The 15,140-nt window shown below is 46.7% G+C and overlaps 1 pseudogene; it reads left to right on the forward strand.

Annotated features, from left to right (window-relative positions):
• Positions 1 to 8,853, forward strand: part of LOC145342429 (transmembrane protein 64-like) — a 76,882-nt pseudogene extending 68,029 nt beyond the window's left edge.
• The last annotated feature ends 6,287 nt before the right edge of the window (positions 8,854 to 15,140 follow it).

Raw genomic sequence — 15,140 nt, forward strand, 5'->3', positions numbered from 1 at the left:
AAGGGACCGACTATATTGTAGCCAAGCTGATGACACAAAGATAGTTGGGAAAGCAAGTTGTGAGGAGAACACAAAGTGTGAAGTTTTCCTGGATATCAGGAAAGGCTGATAGTGGACGGGAAAAGCAGTGTTGAAGCTGCTGGCACCAACAGTGACTTTCTCCACTACATCAGTTGGAACGTAGAAAGAAAACAGCAAGGGATGGGTTCCACAACAGAATGCTGGCAGCTCAGGCTCAACATCAGCAGCTTTGTCTTTCAAAGATCGCAGTGCCATTTTCAAAGGCTGCTCCAGTGCACAAAGTTCACTTAGAAATCCTCCATATTCTCCCTTCCCCTATATATGCCTCCTGGCACTTCCCCCAGTATATTATTTATAGAATAGGCATGGTGTATGTTCCCAAAGTCAAACATTGAAAACACGTTACATCATTGGCAAGGGAAGAGGACAATCACATCATACTTTTGCTTTGGGATGAAATGCAATTTGTTTGCGAGATTTTCCACTCCTGTCACCAAACCCGCTCAATGAAAACAGATGTGAAAAGGGATATAGATAGGTTAAACATGTGGCAAATGGAGCATAATGTTGGAAAGTGTGAAGTTGTCAGCAATAATAGAAAAGCAAAGTACTATTTAAATGGAGAGAGAATGCAGAATATGATGGTCCAGTGGCATCTAGGTGTCCTCACACACTAAACAAAAAGCTAGCATGCCAATACAGCAAGTAATCAAAAGGCACAGTTGACCTTTATAGTGGGGGGAAGAATATACATTTTCAGAGGTCTTCCTACAACTGTACAGAGTATTGGTGAACTAAGCACTAAGACTAGAGATATACTTACATTGAAGGCAGTTCAGATTCCTGAGATGAGAGGAATTGACTTTTGAAGATATGTTTACACAGAATTACATCGGATAATGGCACAGAAAGAAGCCATTCTGCCTAACCTATCCATGATGAAATTCGCTCTCAGCCCTCCCCCATCTTTTCATACTTAAATCTACCATCCTAAACCTCTATTCCCTTCTCCCTCATAAAATTGTCCAATTTTCCTTCAACTAATTTAACCAATTCAATTTTATCTTTTTCTGCGATATTGAGTTCTGTCAGCTCAATCAAAGCCTTACATTATTTAAAATGGATCTGTTAGGTTACTCCTCAGTCTTCAAGAGATCTATGTAACCTGCCAGTTATTTCCTGGTATGAAATCCTGATATGTTGACCTGGTTGGGCCTATCTTCATTGGAATCTAGAAGATTTGAGAGTCACTCAGCTCAATGTTTAGGCTGGTGGGCAGTTTACAGTTTGATTGTAGGGGTGAGAAGGGCGGTGATGGGTGGGGAGACTGGAAAGAAAAATGAAGTTCCGTCTTGAGCAAGGAAGGAGGTTGGGGTTCCATTAGAACATCTCTTCTGACTAGAGCTCCTCCCACTTAAAGCCTGAAGCCTTTGAACCTTGGCCCCCAGCCTATCCTAAAATCTAGATCTCATCATCCTCCTGTTGGCTAGTAGTGGAGAGTCAGGAATTGATCATTTAGAAAAAAATGGTGGCTGCGATTACGTAATGCACCAATATTTAGTAACACTTTGTAAATGGTAACCCTTGTCTTTGGTATTGTGTACAAATTAGTAAATTGGAGACGGTGCAGCATTTGGCCACTTCCACTATGGGTCTCTTGTCCTCTTAGATCCTCAACTCATACCTGGGCAGCACAGTTTGCACCTTGGACGATGTGGTGAATCATCGAGGTGTGGAAGGATACTTGGCATTTGCAGTATAGGTAAAATAATCTATAAAATAATAACTTAAAGAACAAATTAATGTGTGTGAAGAAACTGCCCAACCTTAAAGACAGGAGCTGTTACATTTAGTGTGTGCACATTTCTTGAATCCTGATCTTTCTCGCTATCCCTTCACTCCACTTCACTTTCCACAAGTCACTCTCCCCCTCCCTACTCTCCCCCTCCCCGCTCTCCCCCTCCCCACTCTCCCCGTCCCCAGTCTCCCCACTCCACTCCCCCCACTCCACTCCCCCCACTCCACCTCCCCCTGCTCTACCCCCCCCCCCGCTCTACCCCCCCTACCCCACCCCCCCACTCTACACCCCCGTTCTATGCCCCCTGCTCAACCCCCCCACTCTACCCCCCCCGCTCTACCCCCCCAATCTTACCCCCCCCGCTCTACCCCCCTACCCCGCCCACTCTACCCCCTCTGCTCTATCCCCCCGTTCTTACCCCCCTGCTCTACCCCCCTACCCTCCGCTCTACCCCCCTGCTCTACTGCCCCGCTCTACCCCCCTGCTCTACCCCCCCTGCTCTACCCCTCCTGCTCTACCCCTCCTGCTCTACCCCTCCTGCTCTATCCCCTCAACTCTATCCCCCCAACTCTACCCCCCCAACTGTAACCCCCCCACTCTATCCCCCCACTCTGCCCCCCCAACTCTGCCCCTCACTCTGCCCCCACTCTGCCCCCCCAACTCTCACCCCCCCATCCACTCTCACCTCCCCCGCTCTCCCCCTACCCTCCCCACCACTCTCCCCCTTCAACCCCCTTCCCCCCAACTCTCCGTCCCACTCTCTCTCCCCTCCAATATCTCCCCATTCTCCACCCCACACCCCCCACCCTCCCCCCTCCAAAGAACACCCGCCCTCCCCCCAATCTGCCCCTTCACCCTCCCCCCACTCTCTCCCCCAGTTTCCACCCCCACTCTCACCCTCCCACTCTCACCCTCCCACCCTCGACCCTCCCACCCTCAACACCCCCACCCTCGGCCCCCCCCAACCTTGACCCCCCCTACTGTCCACCCCCCACACTCCACCCCCACGCTCCAACCCCCACTCTGACCCCCCCCCACTCTGACCCCCCCACTCTTCCCTCCCACTCTTCCCTCCCACTCTTCCCCCACTCTTCCCCCCTACTCTTGCCCCCAACTCTCCCCTACCCATTCTCCCCCCCACCCTCTACCCACCAATATCCCCCCACTCTCCACCTCACATACTCCACTCTCCCCCCACCAATCTACCCCCATCCTTGTTCCCACTCTGCCCCCCATTCTCCCCCCTCACACTCCACCCTCACTCTCCACCCTCACTCTCCAACCTCACTCTCCACCCTCATTCTCCATCCCACCCTCCATCCCCACCCTCCATCCCCACTCTCCACCCCCACTCTCCCCCCCCATTCCCCCCAACTCCCCCCACTCTCACCCCCAAGTCTCACACTTTCCCACTCTTCCACTCCCACTTTCCCCCCACTCTCCACCCCACCCACCCAATCTTCCCCCCAATCTACCCCTCACTCTCCCCCCTCAACCCTCCAAACTCCCCCCACTGATCCCCCCCCACTGTTCCCCCTATTGTTCCTCCCCTCTGCTCCCCGACCCACTGCTCCCCCACCCACTGTTCCCAGCCACTGTTCCCCCACACCTGCTCCCCCACCCACTGTTCCCCCACACCTGCTCCCCCACCCACTGCTCCCCCACCCACTGTTCCCCCACACCTGCTCCCCCACCCACTGCTCCCCCACCCACTGTTCCCCCACACCTGCTCCCCCACCCACTGCTCCCCCACCCACTGTTCCCCCACACCTGCTCCCCCACCCACTGCTCCCCCACCCACTGTTCCCCCACACCTGCTCCCCCACCCACTGTTCCCCCCCACTGTTCCCACCCACTGTTCCCCCACACCTGCTCCCCCACCCACTGTTCCCCCACCCACTGTTCCTCTCCACTGTTCCCACCCACTGTTCCCCCACACCTGCTCCCCCACCCATTGTTCCCCCTCACTGTTCCCCCACCCACTGTTCCCCCACCCACTGTTCCCCCACACCTGCCCCCCCACCTACTGTTCCCCCCCAGTTCCCCCACCCACTGTTCCCCCCCACTGTTCCCCCCCCACTGTTCTGCCACCCACTGTCCCCCCACCCACTACTTCCTTACTCTCCCTCCATTCTTCCTCATTCTGTCTGTTCTCCTTCCACTCTCCTTCTCCTCTTCCATGCTCCTTCACTCTCCGTCCACTTTTCATCCACTTTTGGGTCTGAGGCATTCAAGTCAGGCGACCTTAACCTATACAAGAAAACCAGATACTATCTAAGGACGTCTATCAAAGATGCTAAAAGACAGTACCAGACCAAACTAGAGTCCCAGGCTAGCCAAACTGACTTCCACCAATTATGGCAAGGTCTACAAGACATAACAGGTTACAAGATGAAGGCATGTAAAATTGCTCCAGCGCACTCCTTCGGGATGAACTGAATGCATTCCATGCCCATTTTCAGCAAGTGGTCAGTGAGAGCATGCCCTCCAATGTTTCCTCCCACTGTGCTCCTCCACTGCTCCCCCACCCACTACTCCCCCACCCGCTGCTCCCCCACCCACTGCTACCCCACCCGCTGCTCCCCCACCCACTGCTCCCCCACCTGCTTCTCCACCACCCACTTCTCCCCCACCCACTGCTCCCCTGCCCTGAATGAACCTGTATCTAAGGTCACTGTTGCAGAGCAGCTTTCTTGAAGGTCAACCCATGTAAAGTGACTGGCCCGGATGGTGTACCCGGACGAGCACTCAGATCCTGCGTGGATTAGCTGGCAGCAGTATTCACAGACATCTTCAACCTCTCTTTACAACAATCTGAGGTCCCTATGTACTTCAAGAAGATGACCATCATCCTGGTACCTAAGAAAAACCAAGCAGCGTGCCTTAATGACTAATGACCGGTGGCTCTGATATCCACTATTATGAAGTGTTTCAAAAGGTTAGTCATGGCATAAATCAATTCCAGCCTCTCAGTCTACCTGGATCCACTATAGTTTGCCTACCGCTGCAACAAATCCATAGCAAATGCCATCTTCCTGGCTCTGTACTCAACCCTGGAATGCCTAGATTACAAATATACATGTGTCAGACTTCTATTTATTGACTACAGCTCAGCCTTCAATGCCATTATTCTCATGAAACTCATCTCCAAACTCCATGGCCTGGGCTTCAGCCTCTCCCTCTGCAACTGGATCCTGAATTTCCTAACTCACAGACCACAATCAGTAAGGAGAGGCAACAACACCTCCTCCATAATCATCCTCAACATCGCTGCCCCACAAGACTGTGTTCTCAGCCCCCTACTTTACTCCTTATACACCTATGACCATGTAGCCAAATTCCCCTCCAATATGATTTTCGAGTTTGATGACGACACCACCATAATAGGTCGAATCTCAAATAATGACGTGACAGAATACAGAAATAAGATGGAGAATCTGTGAACTGGTGCAGCGACAATAATCTCTCCGTCAATGTCAACAAAATGAAGGATAATGTTATCGACTGTCTACATCAACAGGGATGAAGTAGAAAGTGTAGACGGCTTCAAGTTGTTTGGTGTCCAGATCATCAACAACCTGTCCTGGTCCCTCATGCCAACAATATAATTAAGAAAGCCCATCAACAACCTTTACTTTCTCAGAAGACTAAGGAAATTTGGCATATCAGCTACGACTCTCACCAAACTTTTACAGATGCACCATAGAAAGCATTCTTTCTGGTTGTACCTCAGCTTTGTATGGCACCTGCTCTGCCCAAGACCGCAAGGAACTACAAGAGGTCATGAATGTAGCCCAATCCATCATGCAAACCAGCCTGTCATCCATTTACTCTGTCTACACTTTACACTTCCTGCTGTTTCAGTAAAGTAGCCTATATAATTAAGGAATCCACACACCCTGGACATTCTGTCTTCCACATTCTTCCTTCAGGAAAAAGATACAAAAGTCTGAAGTCATGTATCAACTGACCCAAGAACAGCTTCTTCCCCATTGCCATTAGACTTTTCAATGGACCTACCTCACACGAAGTTGATCTTTTTCTACATCCTAACTGTGACTGTAACATTGCATTCTGCACTCTCTTGTTTCCTTCTCTATGACCTGAATGCTTTGTTGGCTATACTGAGCAAGAAACAATACTTTTCACTGTATGTTAATACATATGACAATAATAAATCAAATCAAACTCTCTCACTCTCATTCACTCTCATTCTCTGTGCACTCTCCCTCACTTTACGTCCACTTTGCCACACACTAGGGAGAGTAGGTTTACCAGGATGCTGCCTGGTATGGAAGATCTTAGCTATGATTGGGCAAATTGGGGCTGTTCTCCCTGGAAAGACAGAGAATGAGGGGAGACCTAATAGAGGTGTATAAGATTATGTAGGGTATAGATAGAGTGAACAGTGGGAAGCTTTTTCCCAGGGGTCACGGGCTTAGGGTTAGAGGGGTGAGGTATAATTCAGATGTTAGAGGGAGGTTTTTCACACAGAGGGTTGTGGGGGCCTGGAATGCACTGCCAAGTAGGGTGGTGGAGGCAGGCACCCTAGAATTGTTTAAGGCTTACCAAGATAGGTACATGAGCAGACTATAGATGGAGGGATACAAAAGAATGTTCTAGTTAAGGATCGAGAGCCTCAGGACGTAGGTTTTCTCTGAGGGCTCCGGTTTCCTCCCACACCCCAAAGACATGCTTTTAGGCTGATTGGTGTTAATAAATTGTCCCTAAATTAGACCTCCCTTAACCTGACACACATATAATTCTGTAAATTTGCACCTCTTTATTGTGGAGTCCAAGAGATGTAGACAAAAGTCATAGGTAGAAGAAGGATTGGAATGAGGCACTCACTGAGTGTTAAAATGGGTGGCGTGGGCTTGTGGGGACGAAGGGTCTGTTTCCTGTGCTGTGTTGTTCTTTTTAGTTCTTTGTTCCCTCTCTTTCACTCTCATTGTCTTTCCGTCCATTCTCCATCATGCTCCTTCACTCTCCGTCACATTCCATCCACTCTCCCTCACTCTCTGTCCATTCTTTGTCCACTCTCCCTCACTCATGGGCATGTTGAACTTAGTAAGAAATCTCACAACACCACATTAAAGTCCAACAGGTTTATTTGGTAGCAAAGGCCACTAGCTTTCGGAGCGCTTGCTGCTCCTTCATCAGGTGAGTGCGAGTTCTATTCACAAATAGAGCGTATAAAGACACAAACTCAATTTACAAAATTGAACATGTTGAACTTGCCAACTATGCTGCTTCGCTTGCTCCTACATTACCACTCAGTTCTTGTTTGGTTTTCAGCTCTTCCTCTTTTGGAATTTGGGGCACATTTACATTAGTAATGCTCACAGATCCATGCGTTAGTTCACAGTGATGGTGGAGAACTGAGATGTGGAGAAAGTGAGTGAGCTCAGCTCTCCTCTCATGTGTCTGGTTGGATGTGTTGGTAATCAGCTGAAATGGAATAAGAGTGTAAATGTATGAAGTGACCATTTTTGTCGTTAGTGGCTGCATCTGTTGCATAAATAGAGTGGAGATTGAAAAAATGTTTTCACTGCTTTTGATGGATAAGCCTGAAAACAAACTTCAAAATGATTTTTTTTAATGCAAAAGATTCAAAGTTTTTAATGCTCTAAAAGGTGAACCAAAATATATCTGCAGGCACTTGTGCATAGAATAATTGATGCCCATTAAAATTAATGTGAAAACTGCAATTACTTTAACAAGAAAACTGGATTGAACCTAAACCCAGATTCATAATATAACACATCTTTCATCATCTCTGGGTCAAAGCCTAGGTCACAGTGACACTGAAAGAGAGCTACCACCTGTCCAGCTTCACTAAGGATAGGCAGTAAATGCTGGATTTGCATCTGAAAAATTAATAAAATGCATTAATTTAAAATGAAATCGGAAGCAGGGACTCACAGCAAAGATGGAATCCTGCAGTTTTCTTGGCTCATGGCCGTTCACTGAAGCTTGTAACTTGGCTGACTGTTATTGACAGGGTGTGAATATTAATGGTGCAATTGAGTTCAGCTGTGGGAGTGATTTTAGTGGCTTTTGCTACCAAATAAACCTATTGGACTTTAACCTGGTGTTGTAAGATTTCTTACAGAGTGATTTTACAGACCAGATGTCTAATTTGAGCCCACATCCTTGGCAGACCTGCTGCTCCATTCAGCTCTGTTTATTTGTGGACCATTGATAGAGCTGAAATCTGTCACTTCTCCATCTGCTTCACTTGCAGCCTGCTCTCTGAATTTAGAGATGGGGTTTTCTCAGTGGATGGTAGCCCTGCTCCTCACAGTGCCAGGGATCTGTGTTCGATTCCCGGCTTGGGTCACTGTCTGTACAGAGTTTGCATGTTTTCCCTGTGTTTGCATGAGTTTCCTTTGGATTCTCGGGTTTCATCCCACAGTCCAAGAGACTGGTTAGGTGCATTGGGCATGCTAAATTCTCCCTCAGTGTACCCGAACAGGTGCCGGAGCGTGGTGACTAGGGGATTTTCACAGTAATTTCATAGAATTCCTGGTGTTAATGTAAGCCTACTGGTGACACTAATAAATAAACTTAAAAGAATTCAATGGAGGCTGTAATTGAGCTAGCTGTGACAACGCCTATGGTTAAATAGCCAGCTCAAAGTTTCTACCCAGGCTTCCACACAAATGGAAACTGTGCTCGAAGGAAGTGAGGGAGAGGGGGAGGGTTGGTTTGTGAAGGATGAGCAGGAGAAGAAATGTCAAAGAACTCAGACTAACTTTTTTCTGTGATTAATACCCAGTATAATTGGATGAGTGAGTCCTATACAGTGAGAGGAAAGTTTCATGTATGGACCTGTTGTATCTGTTTCTGTCTAGATCTTCATCAGTGTTGCCATGGTGCTATACTTTGTACGCCGTGCTTGCCAGGGATTGAACAAGACCATTGAGGCACACAATGCCAATCAGCCAGAGGATAAACCTCTTCCAGACAATGGGAAGGGTACACAGAGCAGCAAAAGAATGAATATTCCACCAGACATAGAGCTTGTGTGACCAGCAGAGTTCAACAAGTTGAGCTGAAGCATGAAAGCCAATGTCCAGCAGGTGTGGAAGGGGGAGGTGAAATGGGAGATTGGCAGACATTCCCGTAATGAACAACCAATCAGCATAGTCAGGTATGGTAGAGTTTTGGATTAAAGACTGGATTTGGTATAGTTATTGGAGAGTCCGTCATCTTATGTGGGCAACAGAATAGGATCTGCAGGTACAGCTGAAAGTGGGCAATTCGGTGGTGTTTGCTAATTCTTGAATTGAAAGTTTCTGGACAACAAGAGTGCATTTGAAATATAAACACAAAGCTGTGTGGCCAATGTTCTTATAGGCTGGACTACACATCCAGCATTACAAGTGGTCGGCATTATAGTTGACTATAAAGCCATTTTGTGCTTGATGAACAGGCTGCCATGGGAGCAAAAAGGGCTAAGGTGTCACCATTAGTGGATTTACTGAGTGAGCTGTATGGAATGCAACTGGAATGGAGAATCAACAGATTAGTGCCTTATCCTTTTGGCTCTGGGATTTGGAGCTGAATCTGGTCTTGAAAGATGAGATTAAAGGCACAATCTGCATGTATGTCTCCCCATTTTCATCAGGGCTTGAGGCCAAGGCGCAAAATGGCCTTGTATGAAAGTGGCAATCTCGATAAATTCATCAATATGTATGGTGCTTAAAATGAAAAAAAAGTTCATTAGGTAGCTCCCCTCCTGTATCTAACCCAGATTGTAACAAGCCTGGAGTTTTAAGTGGAACATTGTAAAAGGAGCTTCACTCTGTTTCTAAGCACTCAACCCATGTAGCGCAGACCTGGTTTCTCAACACTTCCATCCACACAGTCCAGATCTGGCTTCTAAACATTCTAATTCAAACTTCATTATAAACACTGCTATTCATTTGTTGATGGCCTGATTTCTAACATGGTTAAGAATAGCTTGTCATACACAGTGAGTACAGTGTGCACATTGGACAATAGCTATTAAGTTAAAGTGCTGCACACTGTTGCAGCAGCCAGTAATGAGGGTTTAATTTACAGTAATGGAGTACTGAATATTCGCCTGGAGCCATTTCTAGGTCAGTGCATCAATTGGGAGAGGCTGTTTGAAATAGTTACCTTTGAAAGTCCCTCGAATCAATAACCCTGGCTAAAGACTTACCAGAAACATAGCTTTTTATAAAACTGCCTGACGTTTTCTGTTCATATTGATCATGACTCCAACAATGTTTCCAGGTAATCAAATAAATTCCTATTTCTGTATTAACCTTTTAACTGGTGCCAATTCTGATAAGTTCAGTGCTCTCTAGCCCAAACTTTTATTTTCACTTAATACTGGGACACTGAAGAGTCCAATCCCAGAACTGCTGCAGGGTTTAAGTTTTATTTATTAGTGTCGCAAATAGGCTTACATTAACACTGCAATGAAGGTACTGTGAAAATCCCTGAGTCGCCACATTCCAGTATCTGGATATACGCTGCGGGATAATTTAACATGGCCAATGCACCTAACCAACACGTCTTTTGGATTGTGGGAGGATACCGAAGCACCTGGAGGAAACCCATGCAAACTTGGGGAGAATATTCGGATTCCGCAAAGTGACCCAAACCAGGAATCGAGCCCAGGTCCCTGGCACTGTGAGGCAGCAGTGCTAATGTGCTGCCCTACAGTGGAAGGTGCTATGGAAATGGAAGTCTTCCTTTCTCATTTAACATATCAACAGGGTGTAACACAGCTTTTGTAAAGATGGGAATTTCCAGTCACTTAAAACAGTATTGCTATGCCAGTGGTGAGCAAGCTTCATAGTTATCCAATGGCAATCTGATGAACTGCCGAATATGTGCAGGAAACTGAGTCTCAGGTTGTGGGGAACTCTGTGGCCATTGGAAGGTGGGTGGCAGTTCTTTGATTGTTGGTGGGCTTGGGAGCAGAGCAGCCTCTGCTTTATTTTGGAGCCACGCCTATTATTCTTCTTCTTCAGTTCTCCACCCAAAGGCAGGTCCAATCCACAAGGTCACAAACTGCACAATGGATAGAACAAGCATTCAGGTCCTGAATCCTTCCCAGCCGGATTGGACATGAATTAGATCCACACTAGCCATCCAGCCAATAATGTAATCTGGAGATATGGGCAGTAACTTTCCAGCTGTTCATGCCAGCAGGATCTTTTGGTCCCATCAGAGATGCAACCTTACCACAGGTTTCCCAGCAACATGGGGTAGATTCAACAGGATATCCCATTGACAGCAGCAGGATCAGAAGATCCCACCACTAGCTAACAGCAGGTGGCCTCCCGCTGTGAGAAAGACCCTGCAGGGAGGCCAGAGAATGCTATCCGTGAATAGTGGGAGCAGAGACTCCAATTTCCTTATTATCATCTGCCTGACCACGAATCTCTCCCACTCTTAGCAATTGCCACTTGTTTGTTGGAGAGATTTACAAGTTGAATCTGTTTACTTGGTTATCAAGTCCTGGGGCGGGACTTGAACCCAAAACTTCTGGCTTAGAGGTAGGAACGCAACCCACTGTGCCACAGCACATCTCCAAGCTCCTCCTCCCCAAGTCTATTACTGAAAGGGGGGCCTTGGTGCTAGCAAATGGCTCATTATACTGAATGAGTTCAGCTCACAGGTACAGGAAATTAATCCTGCCGGAAGTACAAGACTATCATCTCAATTCATATATTTATATATTATCAATAAAATTTAAATCATCTACCATGTAGCGTTGACTATTTGTTACACAGGTTTTTCTTATCTGTCCATTATTCTGCCAACTGTAACCTACTGTGTTCAGGGCAGTTTGAGTGAGGATGCTGGAGAACAAACTCAATTCAATTGCCTGATTAGGAAGCTGTGTCTTCAGTAGATGGCACTAGACAATCAAATTACTGTTTTCCAAGCAGTTACAGCACTAAAGGAAATGGATTGCACGTCTCTAGCTCTCACTCAGAAACATGGTGGGGCAGATTTTAACCACAGTGAGGAGATTATAATTGTGGGTGCCTTCCAGTTCTCCACCCTCCCTAAAACATCCGGCTCCTCCAAAACGCAGCTGCTTGTGTTGTAAATCACACCAATTACCATCTTCACCATTTAGTCCTGTGCTCACAGGCCTACAGTGAGATAGAAGAAATGCCATTGAAATGTCAAAATTATGCTAACTCACAGAAAGAGAAGGACAGTGGGGTTAGTTTTTGGATTGTACTAGTAAAGAACCACAATAGGCATAATGGGCTACATTGTCTTCTGTGTAATTGCTACGGTCCACCACAATTGGTTGCAAGAGAGCTAAGGGTGAGATGAGGAAAAGCTTCCTTACTCAGAGAGATGTTGAGATTTGGAATGCACAGTCTGGGAGAGTGGTGGAGGCGGATTCCATAGGAGGTTTCAAAAGAGAATTGGATAAATATTTGAAAGTGATTGATTCAGAGGGCTACGGAGAAAGGGCTGGAGAATGGAACTAGCTGGGTAGCACTTTTGGGAGCCGATGCAGACACAATGGGCTGAATGACCTCCTTCTGTGCTGCAAAGTTCTATGATTCTATGAATGCACAATAGTGGTAGCCCTCTGGATGGTCCTCCCCAAATGTATACTTCATAGATATTGTGGCCAATGGCTTAATCAGCTTGGCCCAACATAAAATTGGACACTGTCAATTAAATACAGTTAAATAGCCACTGAAAGCAAGACCTGATGGAACGTAGACAGACCAGGACTACCACAGGTCAAAAGTCAACAGGGACCAGCCCAGACCTGTCTTGCATATTGAGATGCTTGACCTTAACAATGGAAGAGTCGTTATTATCTGATACACGTCAAGAGGTACACGAGCAGAATAATAGGAAGACATTGGCTGGATCCCTACCCACCTCGGCCACCATGGAATCAGAGTGAGTGAGGGGCTGATAACAGAAATCTCCATTGATCTGGGGCGGCGATTTCCTGTCTCGCCAGACTGAGGCCGTTACATCCTGTGTGTGTTTGTGGATTCCTCAGTCTCACACAGACTCCGTGGAACCATATCTTGGAAAGGGGATATATGCACCCAGATGACCTGGTCTAACCTCATTGGTGCTGCTCTGTGACCTCATGGGCTGAAAGTCAAAAAGCATTCCAGAAGGACTCAGAGAGAGATAAAACAAACATCTGGGGACGACTCCTGCAAAGACTCGACTAGCTTGCTGCATCCTACAACCTGTGACAACGGAAGAGGACGTGCGAGATCCACTTTCGCCCCAAGAAGATCCAAAAGCTCACCAAGTGAATTGAATCTAACAGCTGGTCAACTTAACCAGAGTGGGTACTATATGTGTTTTCCAGGCAGTCAGCTGGTTTGGGAAAAAGTTAATTTATTGTGTAAGAGTTTCTTCTTTAACTTGCAAGTGTTTTAATTTTTAATAAAATTAAGTCTGAACCGCAATCCTCTGCTTGCTTCATAAAGTAAGAGCAGCTGGGCAAACACATTTTTGAGTAATAAACTGGCTGAACTGTCTGTGTGGAATACATCACTGCCAACAATATGCTTCAATACAAGACTGCTCAGTTACATTATAACCATGCACAATCTAATGTTCACTCAATATTCTTAAGGACACTGGATCAGATTTTCCCATCCTGGTGTGTAGCCAAAATGTATCCAGTGGGATTTAAAAATGATGGGTCGGACCCCGATCCTGGATTCTCACACTTAGGACTTTCATTGGTTTCCCACCCAAGATCAATGGTGGGGAATGGATAAAACCCTGACCACATTTAAAATCAGTGATTTCAGAAAAGGAACATAGGAAAAGTTTGTTTCAAGAGACTCAGCACTGTTTTAACTGGTGGCGTTCATTCAGCAATTAGCATGTATAAGAGGACAGGCCAGCACATTGCTGTCTGAATTACCGACACCATTGAGGAAATGGACATTTCAAGACTTGCAAATTTTAATGAAGGTTTCGGTCATTGACAATAAATAAAGTGTAACAAACATTGGATGAGCAATGGGTTTGGAGGAAGGAAACTTGGGAAAGGTCAGCACAAAAGCTGTTGCTTTACTGCATGTCATTATGAAATACTGTAGTATAATTTATACTTGTCTTTATTGATGACTTTGATTTGAAAAGGGAAGTGACCATTGCTTAATGAGGCTGTTAGGTTGTTACTTCTGACAGCTGGCAAGCTACCAACGGAAAGAACTTTGTGAAAGGGGAAAAAAATCTTCCGTCACATTAGAGTAGATAATCCTCCGAAATCCAGATCTGATTTTGTGAAACGCCCCCAGTGCTTTAATTTATTTGTTGTAGTTCAGCTTAGCTATCTTTTTGGCTGTTTCAAAGCTTTTGCAAATGACTGCGCTTCCACTAAATGCTTGAAGTTCAGCTCTGCCATCTGTTTGATCATTTCAAAGCTTTTACAGGTGTGGGAGCTTTTAACTGTTTCCATAGACTCTAATAGATTATACTCAAGATGGCATGTTTACACAGTTATTCAAGGGAATGTCAATGCGAATGCGTAGCTGCATTGAAAACCACTAATGGATCCTGTGCAGGAAGGTTTGTTTACACAGATTTTCAGGGGAATAATCAGCGGTGTTATGGGGAGGGTGGGGGTGTGGTCATTGGTGAGTGAGGACATATATTGTGAGAATTAGTGGGCCTCACACTGACATCTGGAACCGACTCAATGGGCCTGATTTTTACCATCATGTTGTGTCATTATGTTGAGTTTTTCGGGTGTGAAAACTCGGTAAAGTTGGGCGTGATACGAGTAGCGCGGCCCAAGCCTGCCTCTGCTCCGGTTCCCCCTTTACCAAAGCCCAAAAATGGCCATGACCAGGACTGCGCCCAAAACAGGTGTGACGGCAATTTAAATGCATTTGAATGCATTTAAGTTGTCTTAATGGGCTGCACATTCAACTTTATTAGCACTTCCCCCTTTACCACTGTGTTCGCCCATCCAGAATCGGTGCAAAACTGACACTGATTTGGATGCTCCAGTTAGTTGGGGGGAGGGGGGTGGGGGGCGGAAGGTGGGGTCCATTGCCACTCTGACTGAGAGGGAAGGGGTGATCTGCTGCCACTCTGCCTGAGATCAGTGAGAGGGAAGGGGTGATTCACTGCCACTCTGCCTGAGATCAGTGAGAGGGAAGGGGAGTCTGCTGCCACTCTGCCTGAGATCAGTGAGAGGGAAGGGGTGACCCGCTGCCACTCTGCCTGAGATCAGTGAGAGGGAAGGGGAGTCTGCTGCCACTCTGCCTGAGATCAGTGAGAGGGAAGGGGTGACCCGCTGCCACTCTGCCTGAGA

This window comes from Carcharhinus amblyrhynchos, chromosome 4 (genome assembly GCF_965287045.1).
Source record: "Carcharhinus amblyrhynchos chromosome 4, sCarAmb.v2.hapA, whole genome shotgun sequence".
Lineage (NCBI taxonomy): Eukaryota > Metazoa > Chordata > Chondrichthyes > Carcharhiniformes > Carcharhinidae > Carcharhinus > Carcharhinus amblyrhynchos.